The sequence below is a fragment of the Hyperolius riggenbachi genome, chromosome 3 (assembly GCF_040937935.1).
Source record: "Hyperolius riggenbachi isolate aHypRig1 chromosome 3, aHypRig1.pri, whole genome shotgun sequence".
In the NCBI taxonomy this organism is placed as follows: Eukaryota; Metazoa; Chordata; class Amphibia; order Anura; family Hyperoliidae; genus Hyperolius; species Hyperolius riggenbachi.
Window position 1 is genome coordinate 221,935,032 of NC_090648.1, and position 14,224 is coordinate 221,949,255.

At 43.4% G+C, this 14,224-nt stretch overlaps 1 protein-coding gene across 2 annotated transcripts in view; it reads left to right on the forward strand.

Moving 5' to 3' along the window:
- LOC137563401 (uncharacterized) overlaps window positions 1–14,224 on the forward strand; it is a 74,982-nt gene that overhangs the window by 25,934 nt on the left and 34,824 nt on the right. For both annotated transcript variants that reach the window (XM_068275804.1, XM_068275803.1), the window contains one exon: window positions 12,812–12,901. The gene's annotated coding sequence lies outside the window, so the exon portion shown is untranslated. The remainder of the gene's footprint in view (window positions 1–12,811; window positions 12,902–14,224) is intronic.

Sequence of the window (14,224 nt, forward strand, 5' to 3'; positions counted from 1 at the left end):
CCCTAACCTGCCCCTTGCGGGCAATCTGATCACCCACCCACACCAATAGATCGCCCGCAGATCCGACGTCCGATCACCTCCCAAGTGCAGTGTTTACATCTGTTCTCTACCCTAAACACCCACTAATTACCCATCAATCACCCCCTGTCACTGCTACCTATCAGATTAGACCCCTATCTGCCCCTAGGGCACTCAATCACCCGCCCACACCCTCAGAATGCTCTCAGACCCCAGCCCTGATCACCTCGCCAGTGCATTGCTTGCATCTATTCCCCCCTCTAATCACACCTTGAGACACCCATCAATCACCTCCTGTCACCCCCTAACACACCTACCCATCAGATCAGGCCCTAATTTGCCCCGTGTGGGCTCCTGATCACTCGGCCAAACCCTCAGATTCCCCTCAGACCCCCTTCCGATCACCTCCCCAGTGCATTGATTGCATCTATTTTCCCCTCTAACCACCCCCTGAGACACCCATCAATCACCTCCTGTCACCCCCCTAGCACTCCTATCCATCAGATCAGGCCCAATACAACCTGTCATCTAAAAGGCCACCCTGCTTATGACCGGTTCCACAAAATTCGCCCCCTCATAGACCACCTGTCATCAAAATTTGCAGATGCTTATACCCCTAAACAGTCATTTTGAGACATTTGGTTTCCAGACTACTCACGGTTTTGGGCCCGTAAAATGCCAGGGCGGTATAGGAACCCCACAAGTGACCCCATTTTAGAAAAAAAGACACCCCAAGGTATTCTGTTAGGTGTATGACGAGTTCATAGAAGATTTTATTTTTTGTCAAAAGTTAGCGGAAATTGATTTTTATTGTTTTTTTTTTCACAAAGTGTCATTTTTCACTAACTTGTGACAAAAAATAAAATCTTCTATGAACTCGCCATACACCTAACGGAATACCTTGGGGTGTCTTCTTTCTAAAATGGGGTCACTTGTGGGGTTCCTATACTGCCCTGGCATTTTAGGGGCCCTAAACCGCGAGGAGTAGTTTAGAAAACAAATGCCTCAAAATGACCTGTGAATAGGACGTTGGGCCCCTTAGCGCACCTAGGCTGCAAAAAAGTGTCACACATGTGGTACCGCCGTACTCAGGAAAAGTAGTATAATGTGTTTTGGGGTGTATTTTTATACATACCCATGCTGGGTGGGAGAAATTTCTATGTAAATGGACAATTGTGTGTAAAAAACATCAAACAATTGTCATTTACAGAGATATTTCTCCCACTTAGCATGGGTATGTGTAAAAATACACCCCAAAACACATTATACTACTTCTCCTGAGTACGGCGGTACCACATGTGTGGCACTTTTTTACACCCTAAGTACGCTAAGGGGCCCAAAGTCCAATGAGTACCTTTAGGATTTCACAGGTCATTTTGCAACATTTGGTGTCAAGACTACTCCTCACGGTTTAGGGCCCCTAAAATGCCAGGGCAGTATAGGAACCCCACAAATGACCCCATTCTAGAAAGAAGACACCCAAAGGTATTCCGTACGGAGTATGGTGAGTTCATAGAAGATTTTATTTTTTGTCACAAGTTAGCGGAAAATGACACTTTGTGAAAAAAAACTATTAAAATCAATTTCCGCTAACTTGTGACAAAAAAATAAAAACTTCTATGAACTCACCATACTCCTAACGGAATACCTTGGGGTGTCTTCCTTCTAAAATGGGGTCATTAGTGGGGTTCCTATACTGCCCTGGCATTTTAGGGGCCCTAAACCGCGAGGAGTAGTCTTGAAACAAAAATGACCTGTGAAATCCTAAAGGTACTCATTGGACTTTGGGCCCCTTAGCGCAGTTAGGGTGCAAAAAAGTGCCACACATGTGGTATCACCGTACTCGGGAGAAGTAGTACAATGTGTTTTGCGGTGTATTTTTACACATACCCATGCTGGGTGGGAGAAATACCGCTGTAAATGGACAATTGTGTGTAAAAAAATCAAAAGATTGTCATTTACAGAGGTATTTCTCCCACCCAGCATGGGTATGTGTAAAAATACACCCCAAAACACGTTGTACTACTTCTCCCGAGTATGGCGATACCACATGTGTGGCACACTTTTGCACCCTAACTGCGCTAAAGGGCCCAAAGTCCAATGAGTACCTTTAGGATTTCACAGGTCATTTTGAGAAATTTCGTTTCAAGACTACTCCTCACGGTTTAGGGCCCCTAAAATGCCAGGGCAGTATAGGAACCCCACAAATGACCCCATTTTAGAAAGAAGACACCCCAAGGTATTCCGTTAAGAGTATGGCGAGTTCATAGAAGATTTTATTTTTTGTCACAAGTTAGCGGAAATTGATTTTAATTGTGTTTTTTCACAAAGTGTCATTTTCCGCTAACTTTTGACAAAAAATAAAATCTTCTATGAACTCACCATACTCCTAACGGAATACCTTGGGGTGTCTTCTTTCTAAAATGGGGTCATTTGTGGGGTTCCTATACTGCCCTGGCATTTTAGGGGCCCTAAACCGTGAGGAGTAGTCTTGAAACGAAATTTCTCAAAATGACCTGTGAAATCCTAAAGGTACTCATTGGACTTTGGGCCCTTTAGCGCAGTTAGGGTGCAAAAAAGTGCCACACATGTGGTATCGCCGTACTCAGGAGAAGTAGTATAATGTGTTTTGGGGTGTATTTTTACACATACCCATGCTGAGTGGGAGAAAGATCTCTGTAAATGGACAATTGTGTGTAAAAAAAATTAACAAATTGTCATTTACAGAGATATTTCTCCCACCCAGCATGGGTATGTGTAAAAATACACCCCAAACACATTATACTACTTCTCCTGAGTACGGCAATACCACATGTGTGGCACTTTTTTGCAGCCTAAGTGCGCTAAGGGGTCCAAAGTCCAATGAGCACCTTTAGGCTTTACAGGGGTGCTTACAATTTAGCACCCCCCAAAATGTCAGGACAGTAAACACACCCCACAAATGACCCCATTTTGGAAAGTAGACCCTTCAAGGTATTCAGAGAGGGGCATGGTGAGTCCGTGGTTTGTCCACATTTTTCGCGCTGCATGTATACAGAAATTTTACTTTATTTGAAAACTGTCAGCACAGAAAGTTAAAAAAATCATTTTTTTGCCAAAATTCATGTCTTTTTTTGATGAATATAATAAAAAGTAAAAATCGCAGGAGCAATCAAATAGCACCAAAAGAAAGCTTTATTAGTGACAAGAAAAGGAGCCAAAATTCATTTAGGTGGTAGGTTGTATGAGCGAGCAATAAACCGTGAAAGCTGCAGTGGTCTGAATGGAAAAAAAGTGGCCGGTCCTTAAGGGGTAGAAAGCCCTAGGTCCTCAAGTGGTTAATCTCCTGTGTATGACTCTTAGCTATTCCCTCTGACTCTGATCCTGCCTTCTGATCCTGTACCTTCGCCTATCTGCCTACCTGTTTCTGAACCTCTGCCTGATTACCGTTTACTCTTTTGTCTCACGATTCTATACCGATACGTACCTTCCTGTTGCTGAACCTCTGCCTGATTACCGTTTACTCTCTTGTCTCACGATTCTGTACCGATACTTACCTCTCTGTTGCCGAGCCTTGCCTGTATAACCATTCTACTCGCCAGTGGGCCCTCGCCACTGGTGAGGTGTACTGCGCCAGCTCTGCTGGTTCAGCAGCTCTGTTAGGCTATAGTTTAGCCTTAATTACCTGCAGTATAGTCTGAATCACCCGCTCCTCGGGAGATTCAGCCGCTTCACTTTTCTCTCTCCAGCTTGCTGGAGGTTATACGTTAGTACACGCCCAGTGTACTGTTTATACCTCACCAGCCCCTCTGGTGAGGTCTCATTAACCATTAAAGTTACGGTTGCACCCAAACACTTACACTTTATTAGGTGTCCAGAGGTTAGAAATACTTGTATTATTGGTGATTCTGCAGATCACTAATAATCAGGTATACATCTGTATTGTTGGTGATACTGCAGATCATCAATAATCAGATACTCTCTGTGTGCTGACACCAACCGTTACATGATGCCAATCTAATTGTCCTTTAATTGCATTTTTTTTCTTGCTCTAGCAAGAGCCTTCGGCCCTCCACCATGGGGTCTGAAAAAAATGGCCCTCCATGCCCGTGAAGTTGGACAGCACTGCCTTACAGTATCCCTTTAAGTGAAAATGAGACTAACTTGGATCTAGTGAGTCAACGTAGGCGCCTTTTTAGGCCTAAATCTAGATACATGCCCTGCTTACAAAATGTTCCCACTATACGGGTATTTTTTGAAGTTATGTTACAATTAATAACAGATAAGAAGGTCCATCATGAGAAGAATAATCTTTCAAATATTGAATTTAAAGCTGCATCAAGCCTCAAGAACAACGCTTCTATCATTATTAAGGAGGCTGATTAAGGGGGCAATATAGTTATCTGGCCAGTGGACCTATATCTGAAAGAGGCCTACAGACAACTCAACAACACCAACAACTATGTTGTTCTTCCAGGTGACCCAACCACATATCAGGTGTAACTTGAGACCTTACTGGGGGATGCTAAACATGGTGGGATTATAACTCCTCAAGAATTTGAATATCTATATCCTAAAACTCCTAGAATTGCTACTTTTTACATGCTACCTAAGGTACATAAGACTGCCCAAAACCCCCCTGGTAGACCGATAATCTCTGGCATTAACAGTTTAACAGCAAATTCTTGTGCCTTTCTTGATTTTTTTCCTGCAGCATCATGTGACCTCCTTGGATTCTTACCTCCGTGACAGCTCGGACATTCTATGAATAATTGATTACATCATCCTTCCTCGAAGGACAATATTGGTGACTTGTGATGTTGAATCATTATACACAAACATTTCTCATCAATGGGCCATTTCCACCGCCAAATACTTTCTACAACTGGAGGACCAAACCAATGCAGACCTTCATGCGTTCCTACTTAATCTCCTACAGTATGTACTTAAACACATTTATTTCTTATTCAATGAAAATATTACAAACAACTCTGCAGCGTGGCCATGGGTGCCAAGTGTGCACCAGCCATTGCCAATTTATTCTTGGGATTCTGGGAACGGGAGGTGGTCTTTGGTGAACGATTTATAACATACCAGCCCTACATCATTGGCTGGTATTGTTATATTGATGACCTGCTTATGTGCAATGCAATGTGCCCAGCTGGTCTATGTCACCAATTTATCGACGAACTTAATACCAACAATATGAACATCTTTCTTACCATTGCAGATGTCTACAAGTGAGGTGGAATTTCTTGATGTAAAAATCAAATTACAGGAGGATGGCACACTTACTTCGGATCTCTACCGCAAACCCACCGCGGTAAATAGTCTTTTACATTATGAAAGTGCACATAACCGTTCCTTAAAGGACAATATCCCTGTGAGCCAATTCTTTTAGACTAAGGAGGCTCTGTACTAATGACTGTGACTTTTATACACAAGCAGCTCTAAAACAGAGATTCCTGGAGCGTGGGTATCCGGTGAGGGTGAGCAAGCAGGCATTTCACAGTGGACGGAGGAAAAATCGTAGTGAACTTATCAACCGTAGACCCCGAAAATCTGATAATATGGTAAGACTTAGCAATACGTTTAACAATGGCTGGCCACAACTATATAAAGCTCTACGTGGAGCCTGGCCCATCCTTTTGTCTGATGGAGACCCAGCCATATCAGGAATAGAACAGGTAGAACACAGGGTTCATTTACCTCAGGCAGCTATCCATGTGGCAATTGTAATATTTGCCCTTTTATGAGACGTCAAACTACAATTGCGGACTCATCAGGATCTAAACATTATACTTTAAAGCAATATATCAACTGCAAATCCACAGGAGTGGTATACACCCTCCAATGTACATGTCCTAGACTGTACATTGGCCAAACAACAGCTATATAACATTAGATGTTAGCTGAAAGAGACTATAATGATGAGAAGACACTTACATCAGTTGCGGGCCACTTTTTTCAACATCATGGCTCCTCGTATAGTGGCATACAAATATATGTGTTGGAACAAATTAAGGGCTCAATAAGAAAGGGTGACATTGTGGTGAAGCTTCTACAAATAGAAGCAGGATGGATCTATAATTTAGACACCAAATCCCCCAGGGGACTTAATGAAGAACTTGATTTTTCAGGTTTTTTGTGAATTGCTCATTACTATGTACCTAACAGCAATGCTTTTGTCATTTTAGACCCTGTATGAGTTTCTGTTGAAATGGATGGATGTTCAGGTGATGTTATACATTATCCTGTATCTATATGTTATAAGAATCTGTGGACATTGCCTGTTTGGACTCTCTTATTGGACTTCCCTAGGACTCCATGGACCCTTACATATTTAACACCTCGTTCGATTTGCATCGGGTGCTGTATGCAGCTTGTCTGAAATGCACCTTGTATGCAACGTTATTGGCGTCACTATCTGTCTGGACTGCCTTCTAAAACTTACTGCCCTTGTGGATCTGTTGCCCGGATACTGGAAACTGACTTTTTGCAATTATGTGCATATATGGGGACACCTTCTCTTTAAATCCCAAATGTACGTGATATGCTGTTTTCTGCAATAGGCTCATAGCTATGTGCACGTTGGTTGCCCTGTCAATTGATTGATGTAATGATATATGTTGTATATTAGCGAATTTCTGACAGCAAGATTGACAGTGCACTCCTCCCTTACCTGTATATTGTTATGCTGCTTGACTCTAGTTAATAATTTTTATTTGCGCATCATTATCTAACTATTGATAGTGTCACCGAGAATATACTTACTTCCTTGCGCTCCAGCGTGGTCCCGGTTGAACAAGAAGCGCCTCCAATTGGTCGCCACCGCCTTCCGGGTCGCGTCACGTGGGCGGCTATGATGGCGCGCCCACGTGACGCACCTTCTCACTATTTAGTCCAGCGTTAGACGCCAACCAAGTTAGGAGCTTCATTCCCACCTGCATCTCTTGAAAAAGCGGCTTGGACGCTGCGATACCGGGGGCTCCCTCCTCCTCTCCCAGCTCATCCATCCATCTCCAGGTGCTGGGTAACTGTATTGCCTCTTTTTGTAGTTCACTCCAGTGCCTGCCATTATAGTCGCCTCCATCACTCTCACGGTCAATCTTGTTGACATTATTTATCACTGCGCTGTGGGTCATTTGTTTTTGGTTTCAAGGTATTTTGTTTATTTATTGTATCGTGATCACTCACTATGCTATGCACATTGGTCTATAGGGCCTCTTGTAATTTTGCACTTTAGGCAATACTGTTTTGAATCCGGGTTCTACACCTGATGAGAGCTCTTATTAAGCACCACAGGTGTCAGTTATAGATTATCAGCCCCATTACTATATACGCATATATATGTTATTATTGCGATTCTCTACTTCTATATGATATAGGATGTGATGTTACTGTGGCAATGTGGAATGGTGAATTTTAAATGTTTTTATAATACTATTTAGTGCATCATATATTGATGAATTAATAAATTGTTATATACTTTTCTAATTTTAGTGTGGTGCTATACAGTGGCGTAGCTAAGGAGCTGTGGGCCCCGATGCAAGTTTTACAATGGGGCCCCCCAAGCACTCTATACATAACCATTGATACGGCACACCAAAACCTGCCAATGGCAACCACAGTGTCAGAGATGCAAGAAGGGGATGGGGGACAGTTTGTTAGTGATTACCACTATTCAAAGTACCTATAGAAATGATTATTATGAGCACATGACTAATAGAGAGCTAATACTGTAGTTGAGGGAGGGCCCTTCGGGGCCCCTCTGGCCCAAGGGCCCCGATGCGGTCGATACCTCTGCACTCCCTACTGCTACGCCCCTGGTGCTATATATTGGCTATCTAAAGTGGTTCTCCTTTTTGAATATCTTAGAATAATACATTACTGGCAGATTCATACAAAGTAATGAAATTGGTCCGAAATTGACTTAGAAAAGTTGATGCATGTATATAGCCAGCTGTGAGCTGACACAGTCCTCATTTGTTCTGTCACACTCTGCTGGAATATAGTGATAATGGCAAGGAATTCTGCATCCACAGCTTTTTTGTGAACCTGTGAAGAGAGGCCTAATCCTCACAGCTACACATACATGAGCTGCCTCACAATAGGCTATTACTTTGTAATAATAGACCACACCACTATATTCCACAAACCATATTCCAACTCTTTAAAGGAAACCAAAGACACTGTAAACAAAAGATTTCATACTTACCCGGGGCTTCCTCCAGCCCCATAAGCACTGCTGAATCCCTCGCCGTCCCTTCCTACGCCTCCGGCCAGCCGCAATCAGCCCCGGTAACTGGCTAAGTTGCATCAGTCGAGGTCTTTTGCGCATGTGTGGGAGGGCCGCGCATGCGCAGAAGACCCCGACTGACGCAATTTAGCCAGTTACCGGTATCAAATCTTTCATTTACAGTGTCTCTGGTACACTTTACACTGTCTCTGGTACACTTTAAGGAAACAAACATGGAAAGATCATTAGGGGCTATGTTGCTACCTAGAGTGTCCTCATTCATGGTACCGCCTTTTTGAGGAGGAAACTACTCTTTTATGGCTGGTTTCCACTAGGGCCAAATCCAGCCCAAATCTGCAGAGTTTCCCCACAGACAAGTTGGGTGGGGAAAACGCTTCCCATTTCTACTATGACTTGCAGTCCAATTGCTCTGCGGTGTGAGCTCTGCAAGTTTAAATACAACTTTCATCCAATCAGTGGCCGGCCACACTCCGCACATCCAATCACACAGCGGTACATTTACATAGGTGTCAGCTGTAGAGTCAGCTGACAGCGCGCTGTCAGCTGACCGCAGTTCAACTGACTATTGTTTACATCTGCGGAGGGCGTACTGGGAACGCGCCCTCAGCCTATCAGAATGTGCGGCCTGCGTTCCAGCAACTGCGCCATCAGTGGGGAACAAGCTGGGTCTCGGCATTTAACATTAACAGGCAGGTTCCTTACATATCCAGATTTTAATCTCTCCCTCGTCACAGCCTTGCTTTAAAGTGTACATTTGGTTGAAAAAAAATGTATAGGCACTCTAATGGTGTAGAGTTATGCCCAAGCACATTGTTTTTGTAATAAGTCTCACCGGAGACCCACTTTAGCTGGGTGTATGCATGTAGCTCCGCCCTCTGAAAGAAAAGGTCCTCAACCTTTTCTCTAAATCCAGAGGAATCTATTCGGTTTTGTTTGTACTAGAGGTACTCTTTAAAGCTGTGACGATACAGGGATGAAAATCTGGATACTTAGTTTTGTCCTGCATTGTGCAGTGCCATGCCAGTGGTGGAGGCAGTGTGATTTAGATTAGGGCCTTTTTCTACACCTGTGATTTGCCGTTTACAAAAAACTTGTTTTATCTGGCAAATGGCAGTGCTCCCTTTCGACTGTTTGTGTTGCAATAAAATCTAATGCCATTATGTTTTTTTTTTGGGGGGGGGGGGGGGGGGAGGAGTCTGCTCATTTTTTGCTCATTGTTAAAGGACAACTGAAGAGAGAGGTATATGGAGGCTGCCATGTTTATTTCCTTTTAAGCAATACCAGTTGACTGACAGTCCTGCTGATCCTCTGCCTCTAATACTATTAGCCATAGCCCCTGAACAAGAATGCAGCAAATCAGGTGTTACCAGACTTTAAAGTCAGATCTGACAAGACTAGCTGCATGCTTGTTTCTGGGGTTATTCAGATACTGCAGCAGAGAAATAGACCAGTAGGGCTGCCAGGCAACTGGTATTGATTAAAAGGAAATAAATATGGCAGCCTCCGTATACCTCTTACTTCAGTTCCCCTTTAATACACGTCAGCTCATAGAGTGATTTTGTAAATAGATGTGCCATTGCTAACATGAAAAGAAACCTTTTTTCTCACACGTAGAAATGACCTGCGATTACCTTTTTACAAAGTAAATATTAACTGCTTGGAATACATGTATAGGAATGTATATGTACCATTACAATCCTTTCTTTCAGTGCTTATGGGAAATTACTGTGTAAATGCAGGTCACAGTCTTGTTGATCCTAAAGAAAACCTTTCATTTCCTAATGGTGAAAACAACATTCTGAAATCTGCAACACCTCCAGAAGTCTTTAGATACATTTTTTAATCACATTTTTTTTAATCCCCATCAAACGTTTTACATACTGTAGAGTAAACCTATTGAAACAGTAGAGAATGTTATACATAGACTGAAATTTATCATTGTGTGTCTGTTGTTTTTGAATGTGTTCATACTGGTGAATAATGCAAATCTGTAACTTGAAGAATTGTTATTTTGGTTTGTGTTCCTCAATTCACAATGCTTCAGAAACAATAGACGTGTTGAAGCTCACCTTGCTCATGATGCAGAAGTGAAATAGGCAAATGACCGAATGACCCCATAGATATATATTCGCTGCCAGTTCCCTCTTCATTCAGTTTAGAAGAGAGTTAACTACTGAGACCAGGATGTCTAAAAATGACAGCAGAAGCACATTAGGGCCTAATGCAATGAATTTGTCTGTAAACCAGCGTAATAATGATGGTCTTCCTGACTGGTTCCATGGACTGATGTCTAGGAGGTAAGCATGCATAGACACATTGTTACTGGTACAACATCACTGACCCTCAACTGGTTATTAGTAATATAAGAAAGTAAATTCTTGGTTTTTTTCTGTAACAAATGTCAGGCACAGACCTGATCAGTGATCACTGTCTGTTAGGGCAATGTTTGGCAATGCTATTAGAGAATGTACCTCTTTATGAAAGGCCCCCTGTTGTGGGTAACATAATACCCCCTCTTGTCGGTAACATAGGGCAAGATGCATTAAACTGCGGTAGTTTAGATGCGCAGGGAGCGCATGGCAATTTTATCGTTATTAGTTCAGAGGGGATCACCGGCCGTTAACCCATTACCATAGCAGAAACGCATGTTACCGTGGTAACGTACGTGGCACTAATCAGTTAAAGGCCGGTGCTCCCCTTGCGCTAGTAATGGTAAAATTGCTGTGCGCTCCCTGCGCATGGAATCTTTACTGAAGTTTACTGCATCAAGCCCATAATTTCAAATGCCTTTCGATACATGTATGTATATCAAAAGAAGAGGATGTGTTGCATTGGCACTGGGGCTGAAGAACAGTTTTATGTAGGGCAAAGACTGTAAACCTGCAGTGGATCTTCTTTTAGCATGCTCTGACTGAAATGACAGGCAGCCTTATCTTCATAGAGAAGGATAAAGTGAAGGTCGGCACAGCTAGCTAGCCGATTTATTCATGTGCAGTCATCAAACATTGCAATTATGTTATATGCAAAATGACAAAACACATACGGGTACAGGCAAAAGAGGTTAATGGTGGGTACACTGGAAGCCTGATGGCCATTTCAGGCGAATGTGCTTCCACGGAGGCTGTGGATCAGGGGAGGGAGCTACTTCTGGACGCTACAAGTGTGAAACCAGCCTAAAAGTACACCTGAACTGACGTGACATAATGAGTACATGTAGTACTAGCCCTACAAAGAAATTGTCTGAAGTCCCTTTCTGTTTTCCAGTACAGCAAGTTCTAAACTAGAGTTGTTATCTCCGCAAATGTCGAGTTCCGTCCATTTCCTGAAAAGTAAAAATAAGTAAAAAAGAGAGCTGCAAGCATATATCCAGGAGCACTCAAATAACGCTCAAAGTTCTTTGAAAGGTGTGTGCCAAGATCCTCACCCTTGTACCAGAGGGTCACATGTAATATTCCAGAAGAAGGATCGGCACCACACTCCGTATGTATTAATCAGCTCTTAAATGTGTATTTCATAATGAAGTTTGACAGGCAGCCGTATGTATTAATCAGCTCTTAAACTTTTATTTCATAATGAAGTTTGACAGGCAGCCGTATGTATTAATCAGCTCTTAAACTTTTATTTCATAATGAAGTTTGACAGGCGTAAAAAAGAGAGCGTAAGAAATGGTTTGCGATCAGGTTTTAAAGCTGAAAAGTTGCAAGGGTTATTACTGCTGTTTGTTTCTCAGCTCAGCAAGAGAGATTTGTCACAGCGGCTGTTTAGAATAAAGTCTTAAAGGAATACTGTAGGGGGGTCGGGGGAAAATGAGTTGAACTTACCCGTGGCTTGTAATGGTCCCCCGCAGACATCCTGTGCCCGCGCAGCCACTCACCGATGCTCCGGCCCCGCCTCTGGCTCACTTCTGGAATTTCCGACTTTAAAGTCAGAAAACCCCTGCGCCTGCGTTGCTGTGTCCTCGTTCCCGCTGATGTCACCAGGAGTGTATAGCACAAGCCCAGTATGGTCTGTGCCTGCGCAGTACGCTCCTGGTGACATCAGGGGAAGCGAGGACACGGCAATGCAGGCGCTTGGGTTTTCTGACTTTAAAGTCAGAAATTACAGAAGTGAACCGGAGGTGGGGCCGGAGCATCAGTGAGCGGCTGCACGGGCACAGGATGCCTGCGGGGGACCATTAGAAGCCCCGGGTAAGTTCAACTCATTTTCCCCTGACCCCCCTACAGTATCCCTTTAAAAGGAAGCACTAAAACTTCACATAACAATATGAGTTCTATGTTATATTTTTCTTTAGTAAAACATAGACCATTAATCATCTCATAATGTTACTTACACTTCAGGTTTGCTTTAACTGATCTTCTTAAAATCTGTATACAAATGGGCAGCTTGATGTTAACCTGAAAAATTATAGTTCAAATGATAAAGTAGTGCTGTATGTCACTATCACTATTTATATGTTTACACCTTATTTAATGTTAAATGAAGCCTAATGCTAAAATAGGAATTCTGACAACTAATATATTAACATTTGGCTGAATTAATATTTTTGTATGAAAGGGAATCTGAAGAACTACTGAAGAACAAAGAAGTTGGGACTTTCCTTATCAGCTTAAGCCAAAGAACATTTGGTTACATTCTGTCTTATAGGTGAGTTTTTGGCAGTCCATTCTTATGCTGGGCATACACAGCTCGATTTTTCCGCTCAATTCTCACGCTCGATCGTTTTTCCGCTCAATTCCGCAGTCAATTCTTGTTACACTCATCGTCCTGTCCGCCTCCAGCGTTCTCGCGCACGCGTCTCTACGCGCGCGCGCGGGTATGCTGGGTTTTTTATCCTGTCCGGTGTTTTGGCGCGCTCAGAGTTGCGCAAGGTCACGCGCTTGCGCTGTGCATAGGAAAGGTCACGCGCATGCGTAATAAGTTACGCACGCGTGCGCACTCTGCGCTGCGCGCAGTGCGCATGCGCAGGCGTTATTGTTGGAGCCCAAACTCACTATTTAAGCAGGCCTGCCCTTCCTAGGAGTGCTGTTTGTTCTTACAGCGTTGCCTGAACGTATACCTGTTATTCCTGATCTGTATTCCTGATTTGACCTTGGCTTGTGACCCCGACTACTCTTGACCTCTGCCCGTCCTGACCCTTGGCTTGTGTTCCCGTTTACGATTGTCTGCCGCCTGCCTCGACCTCCTGCTTGTCTCTGACTATCCAGATATCTGCCTGTCCTGATATCAGCTCCGTCCACGACTACGATTACCTGTCTCGAGCTCTCCACACTGAGCTGTCACCCTGTTCTCCGATCCACTGTGGAATCACCTTTAAGTGCAACCTGGTGGGCACTAGGCAGCTAAGAATCCATTTCCCCCTCAAGGGGTTGTGGTCCTGCTTCCCCCTCAAGGGGTCGTGGGTGAAGACCCGTGGTCACTTAGATCCTGTGCTTAGGTGGTTCGCATCGCAGTGGAAAGGTCAACAGCACCTGATCCGGCCTGCCAGACGTAACAATTCTCTTATCTTCCGCTTGTTTTTCTTATCTTTTTCCATTCGCTTCAATCCGGAATCGAACGGCGGAATGATTAGGCGGGAGATTGGACATGCCGGAAATTATCTATCGAGCCATCTTAATGGCTCAAAATCGAGCCGTGTATTCCCAGCATTAAATGTGTGTATAAATTATGAGGTAGGAAATAACTGCTGAATATAGCTGAGGCAGAGGTGATATCCCTGTGTAAGGGCCCTTTTCCACTAATGAATGCTGTAATCATGTTTCTTTCCATTTCCACTACTGTGATTTTGCCATGATCCGATCAGGATCCACGAGGTGTATGGCACAATCACGGTGCATTTGTATTTATGATTTCCGATGGGAGGGAAAAGAAAACTTGACAGGGAAATAAATTGAATTACCGAATGGCTGGGAAATCTGCCCAGTGGCAAGCCTGCTATGAGATTTTCCTGCGCCCTTATACGTTGTATAG